The sequence below is a fragment of the Eucalyptus grandis genome, chromosome 3, assembly GCF_016545825.1.
Source record: "Eucalyptus grandis isolate ANBG69807.140 chromosome 3, ASM1654582v1, whole genome shotgun sequence".
Taxonomy (NCBI): domain Eukaryota; kingdom Viridiplantae; phylum Streptophyta; class Magnoliopsida; order Myrtales; family Myrtaceae; genus Eucalyptus; species Eucalyptus grandis.
In genome coordinates this window covers 49,119,428-49,139,876 of record NC_052614.1, presented here as the reverse complement: position 1 = coordinate 49,139,876, position 20,449 = coordinate 49,119,428, and positions in this window count along the sequence as shown.

The following is a 20,449-nucleotide window of genomic DNA, read 5'->3' as shown; positions in this document are numbered from 1 at the left end:
ATTTATTTTTGTCAAGAGATCAAATTCAAATTATTACGCGTAGATATTAAAATACTATACATTAGAAGGATGGTTGAGGCATGATATGTTTCATGGTGCTTAATCACTTGGTCCACCTATCATTTTTTTTTTTGGCATATAAATTCTTACTTCATATTAAAAAAAAAAAAAAAGACTTCGTAGTCTATACTATTTCTTGTGCATAAAATTCATCAGTGATTGGATATCACCAAGTCGTTAGCATATCTTATCCTAGCATTTTTTATCAGAAGCGAAGGCTTGTGCAATTTGGACCAGTTCGGCCCATCACCTAAGTCCTGGCCCTTGCAATCCGGATTTATTCAATTGAGCCGAGCAATGCAGGCCCATTAGACTCCAATCCTTCATGCGGCCCATAGAATTGACAAGTGAAGCCCGAAGTTGGAAACCCAGGAGAGAAACGGATACAAGGCCTTGAAGCCGGGCTCTCTCTCTCTCTCTCTCTCTCTCTCTCTCTCTCTCTCCTCTCGCAGGTGCTCTCCTATCGATATTTCAGAATCGCTTGCATTGGTCGTGAGATTCATGATTTTCGTTCAATTAAGCCTCCCAGATAAATCGGTGAAAGTTGAAAGTGTGAATGGTTGAAAGAGAGTTCACCGCCTATAATGTGTTTGAAGAAATTCCTAAGTCAGCAGCGTGCTTGGCTATTGATCGTTTGTTCATATAGCATGTGTGCTTGGTTGTTGATATACTCATAAACCACGTAGTATCACTGCTTTTTTTTTGGATTATTTCTGATTCAATCATGAGAGTTCCATAGATCAAGCTTGCTTTGTTCTAGTATCATTTCATCTACGTGTCGTGTCTTCAACTCTGGCTCACTTTGCTATTCTCTCTGCTGCGTATGTATCAATATATGAAGCAAGTTAATTTGCCATGAGTTGCATAGCATAACTGACTGAACCATTGAAACAATTTAATGTAATCGAGGTTCTTGTTTTCTGGGATTGAAGGAAAGAGTGAACGAATGAATGGGAATAGATGATTGAGATTAAGCAAGTGTCTGTTTTCTGGAAATGAATGTCTTAAGTGTCTCTCCCTGGAGGTGTTTGGTGAGAAAGAGAGAAAGAACAATGGAAGTTTGTGAAAGCTTGGCCCCGAGTGTGGTTTAATGGAGGTTTTGTTCCCATAATATGTATTCACGTCCCAGAATGAAAGAGCGAAGGAAAGCGGAACAAAGAGAAATCTGCAGGAATACCTGTTCTGGAAACATTAGACCAAAGAAGATAAGAAAAGAAAAAGGAAATGAGAATCCGATTGTGCGTCACGTTCGGATTGTGCGTCACGTGTTTGAACGCGGGAGAGAAATAAAAAATATAAATAAAAATTAAAAATAATAATAATAAAAGAAAATAAAGGTCTCAATCAGATAGTTAGGATCTTGTATTGTAATTGGTTGAGTTTCCTTTAGATCATGTTCACATATTTTAGGATGTCACCTTTTTTTCTTGATTTTCAGGGCTATTTGAACTTTTTAGATAGTTCCTCCTTAGATTAGAAAAAAAAAAAAAAAAAAAAACTGGAAAATTTATATTAGGTTTATTTTCAACAAGTATCTCTTTGAGCCTTTAATATCATTAGAGAATTCCTAGTGTCTCTTCTTTAGTCAACCAACTAGAATTTGGATTTTATGATTTAACTAGAAAGGGTTGTTGTCTTGGCTCTCAATAAAGATGTCATCTATATTCTTTGCCCGATATCGTATCATGTTTATTTTTGTGAGATTTGGTAGGATTACGGTCAATTATTCTAAAATTTTAAAATATTAGACTAATGAGTAATTTAATATTTAATTATTCTAACACTCCTCCTCACACTTAATTTGGTCTTTTTGTCTAGTAATAAATGTAGAAATATAATTGAGAAGGCAAATGGGGTATCATAAGATTCAAACTTAGGACTTCTTGGCTCTAATATTATGTGATATTTTGGTGGGACCACTACCAACTATTCTAAAAGTTTAAGTTATTAGATAAAGTTATGGCTTAATATTTAATTACTCTAATAATTTTCTTGCACTTTACATTTATCACATTAATTGTCATTGTTTACTTTTCTAATTGCACACCAATGTATAGACATCATTTAATGGGTAGGATAATAAATGGTTGGAGGCACAAATGGACCTAGGCTTAGAATCAGGGAAGACGGAATCAATTTCTTGCAGATATGCCTTCCCACTATAGGCGAACCTCTTGTTCAAGCCCTTCAGGCACAGCCTTTTAGCAAAAAATTACTTAGTTAGTTCAGAGTTTAGAGACACTCAAATATGCCAAGATGGTAACATTTCTAACTATACAGTTAGATAACCGATTGCATAAGAAGTGAGACATCTTCTTATATTTCACTTGACTTATAGTTGGCTCCAATAGGTTAATGACGACTCCAAGTTAGACAGAATTTCATAGATGCATCAATCATATGAATTTTCCAACGTTGCATGAGGTAAGGATTTGGGCAAACCTATGCCGAATGAGGATCATTGATCCCTGCACGACATTACCTCTGAACAAGCTCCCTCGGACTCCAATTTGGGAGGGTCACAACAGCAGCACGGGCCATTGGTTTGTGTCAATGTCCCATTCTATGAATTGGGAATTCCGTGTATTAGTGCCTTTTCAAGGTTTTTTTCGCTCATTCAGCTCAAAACTAAAAGTGCTACTCGCACCCACCCCTTCCCTTTCTAAGCGGTGTCTGAGATTGAAATGTGGATAGACGTCATGGATTGTTTTTGTTTTCCCCAAAAAATTGAAAAATTAAATGAAAAAAAAAAAAAAAAAAAAATGAACATGTCTGAGAATGGTTTGAAATCCTCTCGGATATGGTGGTGTTGAGCGGAAAAATGTTTTCCTTCTTAGCAAAGGACTAATTTTACTCTTTCAATTTTGCATGGTCCATAATAGAACTCCAAATTGAGAAGAAACATGTTTAAAGGGAGAAAAAAAAAATCTAAAATGGACAATCATGGTTACGGTCTTGTTAAGAAGCTCTTCAAAAGCATTTAACGTGAACATATTGGGGACAATCGAGCGAGTCAAAAGAGATGCTGACGAAAATTAACGTGCACTAAGGTAATCCAGAGTTCTGAAGATTGGAAAATGATCGAGATCGCTTTGTAGTTTCGAACTCAGGGACAAAGTACGCAAACGAGGCTTTGATGGAGTATGAAACTACCAACATAAATTCGATGAAAAGCTAATTGCATTGGACTTGAAATATATGTTTATAATTAAGATGAAAAGTAAATGCAAGGAATTGAAAGATACAATGAAATATGGAGCTCCGGCGGAGTTGAGTGATATCCAATGGTTAAAGTACATCGCAAGTATCAAACCTTGGCACCTTTAGTGCAAAAACTTTCAAAAAGTGCACTTAAGTACAACTTTTTTTAAAATTAAGACACTTAAGTGCCAACACCAACAAGGGTAACCGGAAAACCAACGTGGCTTATTTTTAACAATATAAGTGGTCTACGTGGCTTGCTAAAATACTTACTCAGTAATGAATGTGCAAAACAACGTCATCTTGCTCATAAATTTATTAATTCAATATTAATTAAAAATAAATTTAAAAACTAAATTATTTTAAAAAGGAGGCAATAGCGTTAGGCAAGAGCCTCCTCAGCCTTCGTTGTCGACACCCCACCATCCCTAGAAAGAGCTGGCAATGGTGGGGCAAGGGTCAGCCAAGGTTGCCTAGCCCTAGGCAATGGCTAGCAACCATAGCTGACCGCCAGCTCAAGTCACTAGCCACTATCCAATTAAGTGGCATCGACACCTATATACGACACACAACACAACACGACATGCTGACACGTTGTTTCTAAAAAGTTATAGAATTTTGACATGTTGAGATACGTTATATATGAAATCTATATTTTTATATATTCATGAACAAAACTAGTATGATTCAAATTGACAAATAAATATATAATGAGAAGCATAGAATGAATTTACATTAAAAACATTAGTCTGCCATTAGTTACTATCATTAATTGTTTTAATTTGACATATTTAACTCCAATCTAATAATCCATAAATTTAGGAGGAAAAAAAAAAAAGCAATCCACATTCTCGACTTGCATGTTAGAGCGTGTCAAAAGAAAAGAAAAGGAAAAACAAACTTAGGGGTAAATTGGGTGTCATGGGAAGTAAGAGTCATAAAAAAGGATAATACTAGATTTTTCTTTTTTTTCCCTTTGTTATTTTAATTATTTTTATTTTGTTACATATTTACATTTTAACTCATCATTTATTGAAAATTTTTAAAATTGATCTCGCGTGTGTCGAAATCATATGTTGGAATTTCGAACTCTCATGTTGAAATTCTTGACTCGTTTGTCGAAGAGCGTCAGGAAAGTTAACCAAGTGTCAAATTTTTCGACACATGTTAACCAAGTATTGAAAAGTGTTGGACACGTATCAGAGTGTTCAACACGACATAAAAGCTCCCGAAGAGTGTTGATACATTCTTATTATCCAAGGCCCAACCGATCCTCGCCCCACTATCGTTGGCTCTTTCTGGAGATCGTAAGGCAACGACGGCGAGGGCTATGGAGGCCCTCGCTGAAGCTATGGTTTCATTTTTTTTTAATTATTTTAATTAATATTTATATTAAAAACTAATTTTTGGAGCTTATAGTGCATCGTGGACATTTAAAAAAAAAGAAAAAGAATTGCGAAGTGGATATACAAAGTCGCTGGAAAATGTCATGTCAACAATTTGGCCATAATTTCTCATCATTAATACTTAAATATTCCATTCTTCTTTGATTTTGGTATTTAAATATATCTTTTAGAAATTTTAACACTTAAGTATTTACCAGTATCAAATTTTGGCACTTGTGGTGGCAGCACTTAATATCCAATTACCCACGCACACTTTAATTTGGAAAATCACTACTTGCACTCTTATCCCTTGAGCTTCCATTTTGCTCGCTTCTTTAGCCAAATAACTTCCATGTAATCTCATCCACATGTTAGATCTGTGTTTGTTTAACCTATTTTGATTGTTTCTGTATGACTATGGTGTAGAGAAAATCAAACTTAAGTGCACACCACCAATTGGCAACGTCATAATTATTGGAAAAAAACTTTTCAGCGTGTGCTCATCACTAACAAATACACAAGATCCAATTATCAGCCACAAATTTTATTTTGACAAATCTTTTCTTGTGAAACAAGTTTGTACTTAACTTTACTTGTGCTTTGTTGATCCTCCCTGTTTTTTTTTTTTAATTTGGTTTTATTTTTCAGCATTCATGTTTTATTTTGTTTTACTTTATCATAAAAACTATGTACTTTTGTATCCTTTTAAATAATAAATACAATTTCATTTCGAAAAAAAAAAATCTCCATCCACCAAGTCAGAGTTACAACAATTCAACTCTTGTTCCTTCGCCTTGACCTAGCATCGTTTCTCCAAAGTGCAAGTGGATTCAATTATTTCCTCAAGAGGTCGAGTTTCCTCCTTCCCTTGGTCAGGGATTCTATTCGGTCAAATTTCATTTAAAGCTTTATTAAGTTAAAGGGAAAAATCTATTTCGCTTTACTTTATTATGAAAATTATGTACTTCTATATCAACAATTTTTTTTTACTAAAAAAAAAAAATCTCTGTCCAACAAGTCAAACTAAAAACAATTCAACTCTTTTCCCCTCCCACAACCTAGCATTGTTTCTCCAAGGTGCAAGTGGGCTCAATTATTCCCTTAAGAGGTCGAGTTTCCTCTTTCCCTTGGTCGGGGATTCTATTTTGTCAAATTTCGTTTAAAGTTTCATTAAGTTAAAGGGGAAAATCTATCAAGAACTCTAAATTATGTCCACTATGAAACATTCATGTGATACATTTACTCTCTGTCAATATTCCGTCAATAAGTACCATTAAAAATCTGCCTAAATAGACTTTACAAAGCAAACAATAGTAACACAGTGCTCATGTGACTTAAGTGAAACGAAGTTGTTTTGATTAGAAAATTATCCGACAAAATATTGACAGAGGATAAATATGTCACATAAACACATATTTTGAGTTTTTTATGTTATAAGAAAAAGTTTACGGCAAATATCACAGTGAACATAATGTGGGATTTTTATGTCGTAAAGAAAAGCTTAGGTTCAACATGTCATAGTGGATATAATTTAAGATTTTTAGTAGTTTTTTTTCCCTTAAGTTAATTTGTTGGTCAAATCCAACACATGATAAAAAAAAAATGGTTACCAACAGTTTCATGCTTATAGTTAAAGTACGTGACAAAAATTTAAAGTTGCTTTAGTCAACAGCCTGTTAAGTGAAGACCAAGACGCGTGGGCAAATGGCTTTGCATTTCCCCAAGTATCTTTAACTAAATGGGCATTTTGTGAAGGCAATAGTGTTTGGACACTCAAAAATGTGTATAAATTTTGTAAAGCAACTTTAGGTTGAAAAGAAAAAGAAAAAAAAAGAGAAGAAAAGAAAAAAGGGAGGAGATGCAGCTGGGTGACGAGGGGAAAATCGTGGGGGGAGGTGGCTCTACAGTGGCGCCGGTGGTGGTGGGGAGGCGGTTGGTGGTGACGGCGGCGATTGGGGGGGGGGTCGCACTAACCTCAAGCGAGCTTGGGTCGCGCGGCCTTCGGCAACACTGCCCGAGGTTGTGAGGCCTCGAGCAGCGTCACTGGAGGTCGCGCGGCCTCCGGCAATGTCGCCTGAGGTCGCGCGGCCTCTGATGACGCCACTTGAGGTCAAGCGACCCAGGCAACGCCACCACGATCTTAAACGAGGTGGCTTGAGGTCGAGATACCTCGGGCGTCACCTGGGTCGCATGACCCAAGCGCCGCCGCCCGAGGTCGAGCAACCCAAGTGACACCCTAGGTCTGTCACGCCCCGACCCTTCGAGCACGTGCCCATCCCTCCATGGTCGATTAATTAGCGATGTCTCGGGACGCATCGCCGACCCATTCATTTTAAATGCACATGTGGAAGCAGACATAAAATCCCCAAACAATAATTCAATGGGATAGAAAAGTGGGACCACAACTTATCAAAACCAGAACACACATTTATACATATCAGCCTATCTCATTTACATCACTAGCCAATATTTACAAGGCCTATCAAAAGTTTGACCCTCAAAACTAGTTGTCTTAGGACCAACTATTCAGACCCAGTTGTTGAACCTTCTGGTACACGGGATCCAAGCAAGACAACGGGTCTTCCACTTCACCCTTAGGTAGGCTTGCTTGATCCTCATCCTAGACTACATCAATTACCTCGGTAGGAATATTGAAGCCTCTAAGGGGACCTATCCTTAACCCATAGGGAGTGGTATGGAACCAGGCTCTAAATTGATCGGGTACTTCCTGGTGTGGGGACCTCTTCCGCCCATACTGTGGTTACCACAAACTCATACGTCCAATCACTTCTAGGATCGGGAAAAACATGGACCTGTTCGGTCATTCTTCTGGGAAGACCAAGTCGCCCAGGGGGAGTTGCCATCTGCGAACCTGAAAATATTATCCCGTAACGGGGTGAGATAACGTCTCAGCAAGTTCTATTCCCTAAGACTCGATTAGGAAACCAACACACTATGGACTACCTAAGCACACACGGGTTAGAGGACTTACCTTGGCCTCAGATTCTACCTACAAATCAGCACAGTTCGAATAGGCACCCAATCAACCACTACCGATCAAAACATCGATCAACTGACCTAGTCGATTTACATGTCAATCAGACCATTCCCCAGTCATTTTAATCCATACTATGCATTTTCCATGATAATATATCTAGTCACTGAGTCACGTGCATTCTCTAAGGCAACATACTTAGTCACCGAGCCACATGCATTCTCTAAGGCAACCTGTCTAATCACCAAGCCCCATGCATTCTCTAAGGTGACGTACTTAATCACCAAGCCACGTGCATTCTCTAAGGCGATATACCAAATCATTGAGTCACGTGCATTTTCAAAGGTGATGTATTGATTCATGTGCATTCTCTGAGGTGATGTATCTAATCATCAAGCCACATCATATAGTACTCGCCACGTGCATTCTTCAAGGTGATGTATCTAATCACCGAGCCACGTCATATAGTATTATTTCTCATCTTTTATCATACTCGATAAACTAATGTGTGTGGGTACACGGTTGGCCTTAGTCAAAATATGATAATTTCACTTTTATTTCCCTCACTTCTTTCAGCAGTCCAAAAATAGATTTTTGGCGCTATAGACTGACGCCCGGTAATTTTCCACTCAATTACCAAATTTATTCAATTTCTGAAATAAATACCCACAACCATTAATTATACTCAATTTGCACAATCAGGTACTCAATTAAATAAACAGAGAGCAACACTGCAGTTAGTACGAAATTCCGATCACCGACCATCCCGGTTAAATTTTCGGAAAATAAATAAATAAATAAATAATTTCGAAAATTAATTAAATAAATACTAAAAATCCAACTTAGGCCCGTAATGCCTAATTGGAAGCCGAAACGGACTCGGAAAAATTTCGAGACCCGTTCAATAAATACTCGAGCCTATCTACTCGCTAATTACACTAACCATTTGCCTAACATGTATAGGTAAATCCATAATTTGATTATTCTAATCTAATCTATATACTTAATTACACTTAATTAAATCTAATCAATCCCTAAGCATCATTAGAAAACTAAGCAAGGATTAGTAAGTTAAACTCACTTGATTTAAAATCCGCTCGGATCAAATTAACGAGCATGCAACAAAGCTCAATCCTCTCCAAAGCGGGTCTACCAACCGGGGTCGGGACGGGCTCGAAAACGAGATACTATACCCACAAACCCTTGTTGATTTGGCCACTGATCAAGGCTGAACGAGCTGCCATGGGGCTGACTTAGGCACAGCTCGGGCGAGGTTCAGCGGTCGCAGATCGAAGTACGGGCTGTGGCTGAAACGGCCGTGAACCAGGTCAAATTGAAGCTGCAGGACCTGTTGGAACGGCTGCTATTTGGGCTGCCACAATGGGCTTCGCAAGCGGCCCAATGTGGACAGACGAGCGGCGGTTTTGATGCAGCGGAGGCGAGCCTATTTGAGAAGCTGTGAACAACCCACACGTGGGTTGATGCGGTGGTGACAATGCCGAAGAAGAATGGACGCAGGTGGGGCTTTGGTGGGGCAAGTTGTGCGAGGAAATGGATAGCGACCAGCAACAGAAAGAAGCAACGTCTGTCTGTCTTAGTCAACAGTGTTCCAGTCAAGGAAAAAGAAAGGAACACTTGCAGAACAAACAAAAGAAGAAAGAAGGAAAGAGACGTATGAGGAAGGGGGGGAACAGATAGGATTGGGCCCACCGGTCAAAGAAGCTGCAAGACTTCAAAAGAAAATCTGGGGTTGTCGTTCTTGGGGAGGGAAATGAACCGTGAGAGAGGGTCAAATAAAAAGGAAAAACAAAATAAAAGATAGCACAAACATAAAGTAGAAGATAGGAATAGCCAAGGTCAAAGGAAATTGGGGGCAGTAGGTGGCCGCACAAGTGGATGAGGAGGAGAGAGAGAAATGGTCAGCCAAGGAAAAGCATGCGAAAATAGAAGGGACCAATGAAGAGGGAGAATAAATTTAATCAAAACAAACCATATTTTTACTCAACTTCACAACTATGCCAATTGGTTATCCTAGGGCCAATTTCTTCACCACTTGCACAATGTGAAGTCTAAATGAAGACCTAGATAAGACAGTCCATTTATCTCATGAATTTCCTTCAAATCCGAATTTCATTTCGTTTTTCTCAGAATCCGATTTTTCGAACAAACTTCTCTGATTGAGGTCTAATTTGACAGCAGAAAAAGTCCACGAAATTCCCTGTCACCCATTCACTTGCACTAGATGTCAAACATCCCTTCAAATCGGCCAATCCGAATTTCCGTTAGTTTTCCGAATCGTCCATTCGATTTTCCATTAAAAAAAAAATTCGAACTCACCGGAAATTTCTCAAAAGGTGTGTCAATGTTCCTAGAATGACTCGTGACATGACAGGATCTTCAATTTCTATAATCGAATTCAAATTCGTGGTTAGTTTCAATTAGACGTATTTTTAGTGTTACCTTGCCTACTGGGTAGCTTTTAGGAATTTTTGGTGCAATTGACCCGTGGTCGACTTTCTTCGAGCCACGCGTACCTCTTCAACACATTGACGACTCTCGGTGGTCGTAAAAATCTTGAGATTTCAAATACGGACACCGTGTACCCAAAACGATAGAAAATCAGTTTAATGCCGATTAACGAGAATTTTGCAATCAGGTAAAATCACCCACACTTTGATCACACATCTCAGTCAAATCGATCTATCTCTGGTCTCCGATCAATTTTTAATTGTGCTGTAATGACCCTTGTAGACTAGCACGGTTGAGCAGTTGATTCCTAGTCAAATTCTCAAGTCTATTGCGTTAAAATCTCTTAATGGCTTCACCGGATATGCCAATTATCTCATGAGTGGCCATCTTAGAGAAAAGCACTATAGTCGCGTTGACAAAAGGCTCATCTTATCCAATCGAAATTAGAACCTAAAAATCAGAATATCACAAGGTCGCCCGACCTCAAGCCACCTTGCCTGAGGTCGCGCAACCTCAAGCGAGGCTTTTCGGCGACCAAATCTGGCCCCCCGACGGCCAGGTTTGACCGCTCACGGCTGAGCGCCGCCCACCGGCTAAGCTTCGCGGTGGAGTAGCAAGGCCGAAGAAGACGATGAACAGTGTCTTATGAGGGCAAAAGAGGAACACAATTATAATGAGGGCAATATTGGAAAGAAAAATAAAACTCATTAAACCTTATATTAGCATTCCACAGCATTCCAAATGCTAGCATTTGCCCAAAGACACCTCATAATGTTGAACCAAAAGCCTACTGAAAGTCTCTTGGGAATGCTGAATCAAACAGGGCCATAAGGGCCTAGGCTGACGAGTGCAAAATAAAGCTAACCCATCTCAGTTTTCTTCAGTTATCCTATTGTCCTATAGAGGTAAATATGTTAGCAGATTGGGTGGTAAAGGCCCAATAGGAAAGAGAGCTCCCCTTTAATTGGCTTTTTTATCCCTCGAAATCTATGTTGGGTATTTTATGTTCTGATGTTCATAAACTTAATTAATGAAATTCTTAGTATTTCCGACCCATTAAAAAAAAAAAACAGTACTCAACTTTCTCAATGATATCGCCAAGAAGAAGACCTTGGAGGTGGACAGAGACAAAGAGGAGTCGATGATAGAGGGCACGGGCAAAGTCCTCTTGATGAAAATATCATTCCATGCTTCGGGTACACGAGTCTAGTCATATTACGCCTCTAACGCGGTAGGGCCAGTGGCCCTCCGCTTGCCAAAGTGGAAATTCGTAAATCTACCGGGCAATCAGCTTCCAATCTCCCCATTGCTGTCACCGACGAACGATCATCACATTGGAAGCAAACATTCTAAAAGTACGAAACTGCAATTTCATGTATGGTTATTGCACACTAAGTAATCTAAGTCTTTTATAGGGTTAAACTCATGAACATCGAGGACCATAAAGTTCTCCAAGATTGAAAGCAATAGCAATATGTCTTAAGCGAAACTCGCAATAATGACAAACTACGTGGAAGCCGGTGGAAATATTGCTCGAGGGAAACGTCAAATGTGTCAGGAAAATCAAAGATCCTTAACTAATTGTTTTTATAAGACATCATGTATTGCTAAAGAGTTGTTTTGCAGGATATAAATCTTTAAATCTGCAAGGAAGTTTTGTCACCATAAAAAAATGAGGAGATTGTTGGAGAAAACTCCCTTGATGTTTTAAAGCTGACAAAACTTATCCAAAGTCTATTTTGAAGATTTCCAGACTTTAGTATCAAAGTCTGAAGACTACTAGACTTTAGTGTCAAAGTCTGTCTTACATCAGAAGTCTGTCCGCTCTAACGAATTCCAGACTGAATGCAATGAAGAACAAAGACGAAATCAGACTCAAAATTATCTTCATTTCTTCAAAGCTTTGGTTTATTACAGGAGATATATATATATATATATATATATATATATATATATATATATATATAACACCTATGAGATTGGTTGTCCTGATTGGAATCAATTCTTTTTAGAAGGTAAGTAAATTTGGAAAGAATCTACTTATGGAAACCGAGATCCTAATTGTATGGGCGAACATGATTGACAAGCTTTCAACACAATCTTCAATGGCTTGAAGATCTCCTTGATTGATTTTGTCCAACGGATTGATTGGAAGAATTCTTTTGAAAAGTGCCAATGGTCAAGAAGGCATGAAGGAGTATTTAAAGGAAACATTTCCAATCATTCGAAATAGTGCGTGAAAGAGAAATTCCAAATTCTGAAGCTTTCCAGTTTCTTGTTATTCAATATACTATGCTCGAAATTGTACTAAAAAAGAGAGAGATTTATAGTGTGACTTCGCGAGAGAGCAGCAGAGACTCTTTACTATGAAGTCTTGATCGCAAGTTGTGAATTCTCTTTGATTCATAGTGGAATCTAGCCTAAAGACTGTTAGCGTGGGAGAGTAGACGTAGGCTTGATCTAAGCCGAACCAATAAAAATTTTGTGTTCTTATTCTCTTTCCTAAACTTCTTTATTTTACTCGTAGTGATATTTAACTGCTAAAGTCTAAACTCGCTTAAAGTCTATTGTTCTTCAGACTCAGTTGCAAAAGCAAAACATTTTTACTACTTTACGCGAAAAATTTTCTTCACACCTATTCACCCCCTCTAGGCGTTCATACTAGCACTTTCACCTTTCAGGTTTTGGAGTGATAGCGATGGAAGCGACTTTGAGGATGATAACAGCAACAGTGGGCCATCTGAGTACAGCGACCCAGACGAGGAGTAGGACTACAATGGATGGGAGTGAAGCATGATGATAGTGGGATAGACAAGTTAGTTTCCAAGACAACAAGATCCATGACAGCCACTTTTTGAGTTTGGTCACATGGTGGGCGATGGATATCGTGGCACATGTGGGTGTCATTGATGGGAGTGTAGATATCTTTTTGGTTACCTCAAGTCTAGAATTGAAGGTTGTTTTGTTGTGTGCCACCCATGTAACTAAATAATTAAACTAATGAATGGAAATTGCCTATGACCTATTATGTTGTTGATTGTGCATGTTTGCATAATTCATATTATAAATGCTTCCATACTAAAGAAGAATTAATGGCTATTAATATTACATTATTAAGGGTGGCGTACTTGGGGCATTACAGTAGCAGTTAATGAGAATAGATTTATGAATCTTTGCCTTGTGAGTCGCTCTCTTAGAATGAATTTGAGACCATTCTTAACTATTTCAACGACTTCTTTCTCTAGAACAAAGAACAAGCAACGATTTCTCATCTTCTTAAATTGAGCAATATATTGATCTACGGTCTCATTATTACACCATTTAACGGTAGCTAGATCCAATAGGGTTACTTCAAGGATTGCTTGGTAAAACTTGGTATGAAAATTATTCTTCATATCCTTCCAATTTTGGATAGAATTTTCCGGGAGACCAGTGCACTAAGAAAAAGTTGTCTATGACAATGACAAAAGGATCAATCTTAATTTCATTCTACCATCATTGTTAATGTCCCCATATTGTGCTATGAACTTATTAATATGTTCATTATTGACCAATTATCCTCTCCAGTGAGGACACTAAAGTCTAGCACCTTGCATTCTAGTGGATATATATTATCGATCTAATTTGGGTATGACGTGTAAAACACCAGTCTGGGCACACCTCCTTTCAAACCCACGCATTGCATCACTATGCGAACCGTTTGTTCAATCATATGGTGGTCCCTTAATGGATCCCATGCTTGATTAACTTGACTAAATTACTTCCTAGGTGGCGAAGGAGGCCTGGCTACAAAATCCCTCGGACCCTGAGGCCAATACAGATGATATCTTCGGACAGGGATGGAAAATAGTTCCAATGTTTATTGGATTCACTATTCTCGTTTAACATGCAACATTATGGCCCACCAGCGTGATGGTTTCTGTAATATTTGGGTATTTTCTTCGAGCGAGTCAAAGAGGTGGTGGGACCCACCTTTGTAAAACAAGGAAAAAAACGAAAAGAAGAGAGTTGAAAAATCAAAGAAGAAAACAAAAAGGAATGGGACGAGATATAAAAAGGGGAAGAAGGGGTGCTCGGGTCTTAAGCCCGAGACTCGCACAAGATCAAAAGAAAAGAAGGGAAGAAAGAAAGAAGAAAGAAGAAAGGAAAGAGGGTTTTGCGTTTGTGCCAGGGACCTCGCTAAGCCGATTCAACCACATATTGCAAAGTTAGGTAAGTACTCGCACCCCTCATTCCTCCAATCATATTGGTTTTTGGAGTTAGGGCACAAATTTGAGGTTCAGTTAATTTGAGTATCGAAATTCAATTAAGGAGTTTTTAGAGCTACAATTTTTGTAGAATTAGTAGTCTAGGGATTGTGGAGTTGTAGAATTTTATGAAACTTGATTTGAATTTACGGTTTGCCCGAAACAAAAATTTGAAGTTTCCCGCACGTGATGAATAGTGCATACCCAGCAACTTTGGGGCCGTTTGTCATTGGTTTTCGGCTCGATTTTGGGTTGGCTAACTTGGGGTTCTTGTAGTACGTTGAAATGGCTTTATATTGACTATAAGTACATTTGAAACAGGGTTTGGTTGAGAGAGCTATGGTTTGACCAAGTTTCGCGCTCAACTTTCGTGTTGCGAACAACTTGAATAATCACTTTGGATATGCGATTTGTTAGCGCGTAGGAGTTATCATATTAGCGTGTAAGCTTAGTTTAGTGGTTTCGTAATTGTAGTAGCATTGTCCTAGGTTTTAATGTTGATTCTCATTTCATTGCTAGGATTAAGAGATCATTGCCTTGTTTAGCTTCTCGTTCTTTGGTTTTGGGCTTTTCAGGTAAGTGGTGCTATCTCTCATTCTAATTTGTGAACTCATAATTCGAAAATGAAAAGTATGATGTATATTATGTGCACATTATGAAGTGGCTTAAAGGCAAAAGTACTATCATAGCATATTTGATGCATAACTTTGGACAGGACATTTATTACTCTTTATTCATTTGAGAATGGTGTGAGGAATGTGTTATGGAAGTTGGGAAAGTTGCGAATTGATTTATGGGATGAGTCCTTTAAGATATGAATTCTGAAATGATGTGAGAAGTAAATTGTGAATGTCTGATGAACGGAGTTGGGAGAGGGGATATATTTTCAGTTTGTGGTCTTTTTGTGAAAGAATTGCGTTGACTTGAGTATGGTTTGTAAAATGTGATTTGATTTTATATGTGAACTTGATTTGTGACATGAACTCTGAATTGGTTTGTGGAGAGAATTGATTGATGAAAAGTTATGTTCTGGTCTATGAAGCCAATTGTGATGTGGACCGGTAAAGGACTAAGTGCTACACAATAACGTAATTTCGTGAGAGTCACCTCTAGAGCTCTGTACCGTTGATATGTATGAATCAAGGACTAAGTGCTACATGATAACGTAATTTTGTAGGAGCCGCATTTAGAGCCTTGTATTCAAGAGCTAAGTGCTACATAATAACGTAATTTCATGAGAGCCACCTTTAGGACCCTGTACTATTGATATACGTTAGTCAAGGACTAAGTGCTACACGATAATGTAATTTTGTGGGAGTCACATCTAGAGCCTTGTATCATTTACATGTGTTGGTACGATGATGCGAATCTCATGGAAGCCACCTCTAGAGCCTTGAGATGTGCTGTGATATAAGTTTGAAAAATGGAATGAACCATTGACATAAGATATGACGAGTTTGATTATTGAATTAAACCAACGGTGCTTGTTTTAATATTATGGATGAACACAAATTCTGGTATTGATATGGCAAGGTTGAAGTAATATACAACTCACTTTATTCTTGTAAGTTGTTATATTTTGGATTGGAATAAATGAATCATGTCTTTGAGTTTTATATGTGTAATGTGGAGGCTTGATTTTCTTAGAAGATATATACTACTCACTAAGTTGTAGTTACTCACTCCTTTCTTTCCCAATCTTTTCAGGTCCTCAATTAGTGGCTGTCTCTTTTGGGAATTAGATCTTATTGGTTTGAGGCTGCGTCCTTAGGACGGAGGAACGACCGTGTCATAATCGTTTATACTAAGATTGGAGGTTTGCTAGTTTCCATATTGAGTAGCTAAGTTTCAACTCCTTGAATGTCTACTCTTGACACCGGGGAATTCGAATTCACCATACCGAACTTATTTCCACTGACTTCCTCTTGTGTGTGCCCAAATGGATTAATTGCTCCAATTGGGCCAGGCCAGTCAGTGTGACCATGACCACTCTGGTTCTGGTCGTTGGTAAAATCAGGCCTTAGGAGTATTCTGACCGCTTGCAATGGCGTTGTCTGGCCCAAACTTCCACTAGTATTAAATTGGGAAGAGGAAGTTAAAGGTACAGACCATTTCGCCGCCCGGCTTCCCTGAATTGAAAGCGACTGACTTGGCTGTCCCGACCTCGACATTGAGTTCGGTTACCAAATTAGTGATCAACGAGGTGACTGTCTTTGGCCGAGGTATTACGAGTCTTCTGATTCTTTGTTTTTACCATCAGCACTTCCTCAAACCGGAACACGATGATCCCACTAGACATGCCAAAAAGATGTTTCGTCGAAAACGGTATCATACGAAATACTTTTTACCGGAGGTTGGCCATTCGGGTTTTTATATGTAGCGGGTTCTGTGTCAGTTTGGAAAGGAAGGAAAAAACTCCGATGGCAGTGACTATAGGAAGAGGAGACAACAAATGCAAGCAAACCTAAAAGACTAAACGAATAAAGGGTAACTGCAACGTGAATAGAGAAAATAACTTGCGAGAATGAATGTATATCATTTTCATTGATCTGTCTGTCCACCCTTTTACAACAATCCACCGTTGGCCATTTATAGCCAGAGTGAATAGATAAACGTCGTAGTGGTTATTATTTCAAATTTAAACTATTCCCAAGACATTCAGAATGTTTCCCAGTAACTGCACCACATTTTCTACAAGGCAGTCGAACCTGGGTGCCTCGATAACTCATCTATCTCGTCTTGCTACTTCCTGAATTGTGGCTGATGCCGAACAGTCGGCAACCGCCATCATTATTATTTGTGAATTCCCTCCAAGTCCGTGAGTTGACCATCCAATGGAGCTTAGAGGAGCTAATTGGCTTGTTGCAGCCCACGAATGTCACTTTTTGGTGTCAACAATCGTCCTATAGAAATTTATTGCTTGGAATGGAAGCACCTTTCTTTTGTTGCAGAGCACCCACATAAACACTCATGATTGAAGGTTCCTCCATCTCCCGACACCGCTATAAAGACAAATGTGAAAGTTTCATTGATCCTCCAATAAAGTATGGGAGTTCAAGGATATTCCTGTCCATACAGATGTGCTGACCTTTTAGATAAAGCACCAATGCATTAGAATCGTAAACCCATTTCATTACGCAATGAAATATCTCGATTCTCCAAACAACCGAAATAGAATGCAGTTGCACAGAATATTATTACCTAGAAAGCAAAGCCAATCTTATTTTTTTCTTTGACAACGAACCAAAAGAAGGCTTAAGGAGTATAAGTCTAACAATTGCCTTGCTCTCAAAACCTCTTCTGTAAACTTCTTAGCTAGTTCTCTGTACCTGCGACATTGCCAAAGTAAAGGACACTTGATTTTAGTCGGACGGACAGAAAGTGAAAGGATATCAAGATGACAATCTAATTGTTGCATTTAACATCTCGAGCAACTTTAACCTGAAGATCTTTAACTCAATACACAAAGAAAACAAACCGTGAAAAAGTAGACAATGAAGATGTGTAATTGCACTGCTATGCAATTCTGTTCGACCACACTGTTCCTATGGATGTGATAAACTATAGGGATCTACTTCTGAGAACATAATCTGTAAACAAAAGCTTAATAATTTTATGACTAGCGATTAAGTATCAGCACGCATTAATCTACAGCTAACCCAAATTTCCATCAAATATTGCTCGTACGAAGAAATTGAGATGCTTCAGAATACAGGAACCAATAGGAAGTAGCTATTCCTAATGAAATTAATTCAATTGGATCCACCTATCAAACTTGAGGAGATAATCTCGTTAACAACATTTAAAACCCAGGGATCTATTTGAAAATAACATGTCGATCGCTTTAAAAAATAATTTGGAGTGTTAATTGTGGGTTCCAAGCAAGATCTTGAGAATTCCGGGCATATTCTTTCAAGCTATTCTTAGGGCTCTTCTAAAGAAATTAATTGATAGAATTAAATTAATATATGATGAAAGGACGTGCTCCTCTTTCTCTGAGCATTTTCTTGATCTTTGCATTTAAACTAGGGGCAATTTTTTTATTATAAAAGAAATGAACTTCTGGAGGACAAAAATATATCCACTTTGCAAATGACCTAGAAAGTGCATGAAATAGACAAAAATGTCTACCATTAAATTTTTAGTCCATGCAAGCTAATGTGGCATTTGACGTGGCTAATGGCAAGGACAAATACAATAGAGATGTTGGCAAGGCAAATGTCAGCGAGACAAAATAACGTTGTTTTTGGCTAATCAATAACGACTTCGTTTTTTAGACTTTTAAATCAATGACTAGTTTGTTTAAACGAGAAGAGAGAGAGAGAGAGAGAGAGCGAGAGAGAGAGTAACCCCAAATTGAAAATGTCAGTTCTTAATTGAGTTCATTTTGCCCAAAACCAAAAGCAGTGTTCCAAATAGACTATTCTCAGCGAATACATCAACTTGAATGGATGGAAAAATTTTGATGTTTTCATCCCTCAAGTAGAAATTCATATATATTTTTGGGCCATTTGGAAAGTGGGGATATTTTTTCTAGTGGATATCAGTTCACGCAATTTTTTTGGATTTAGCCTTCAAAATAGTAGAACACAAGTGGTAAATTTTAGAAATCCTCTTTTGAAGATCATCAAAGTCTACTAAAAAATAAGAATTTGCTTCAGTGCACGGCTATTTTGATGCAAAGGGCTGCGCTGTAGTAACAGCTAGATTCCATGTATTGTATAATTCAATTGAATCGCATATCTTGTCATAATTAATCGGAATGGCAGAAATTACCCGTTAGTTTTCAGGTCGAATCCCATAGTATGTGCCGCCTGTATTCGAGAGTCTTCCCATTCCTTCACTGGAGGGTGGAAATTCTTCCCATCCCATGATATTTCCGCACAGCTTCCTATAGACTACCACTAATCTTCATCTGCTTGGGGCCTCCTTATGTTGGCAGATTCCATCTCTCTCAAAACTTCTTCAGTAACTAATTCAATTACTTCTTCGAGGCTGCAGCAATGCGCAACGATAGAAAAAAGTTCGTTTTTATCAGGCACGCAATAAAAGGATGTCAAAATGACAATCTAATTAGTCTACTGCCACACCAAAAAAATTTCCTTATATAGTCTCCTTGAATTTATAAATCCAGATAAATCTTCCTTCTTTAAGGAGCAAAATCGGAGTTTGGGAAAGAATCTCCCCTCTTGTAAATGGTGTTGAAAGACCTGGAATATATTTGAAACAAATTCAAAGGGTTCGACATTTTTCTGATAGTTTAAAAGAACGGGTAAAAATTAATACCGTTTAAAAGTTTGGATTTCTCATTTGTCCTCTAAGAAATAATCATATTAAATAGTTTTTTCTAAGTCTTGATACAGATTTATAATTCTTTTCATTTTAAAATTTTTAATTTTTATAGAATTTTCTAATAAAATTAGACTAATCCTGAGGTGAAAACCTCTGATTATTCCAAATTAGCACTTTTGCAGTGCCTCTAATTATAGAAATCGTGGAGACAATTGAAGCAACAGTTTCACAGCTCCTTTAGTTATTGCTATGATCGCTCTATATTATAGAGAGAGTAACCGAAAAAAAAAAAAAAAATTTCCAATCTCAAACATTACGAAAAGATACCAGGGAAGCTCATGCCCTCTGTTACATTAATAAGAAAGGATGATGACCGTGTAACGTCAACCAAACAAACGTATTGGAAATTTAAAATAGCCAAAAGAGGTAAAACATTATACTTCACGTATCTCATATGGCTTTTGCACTTCAAGGAACTCTTTTACCCGTCTTGTAACAATTTAAATAAATATCCTAAAATATTTTAATCACACTTTTTCTCCCTTAATCGAAATCTTCTTCGTTTTCGTTCTTTTCGGTTGCCATTTTATTATATTCTTTAGTAGCTTTCTACAAAACGGCACTCTGTTTGGAAAGCAAGATTCAGAGTGAAAATGATGGGGTGGCGAATGCAAAACCATTGTTTGGAAGAGGGAGAGAAAATGCTGATAATGATGTGTGAAGAAAGTAGGGGAGAAAGTCGGTCTTTTCTCATATGTCCGAATATTCCCTCAAAAGTACTAGAAAATGACAAAATTAGT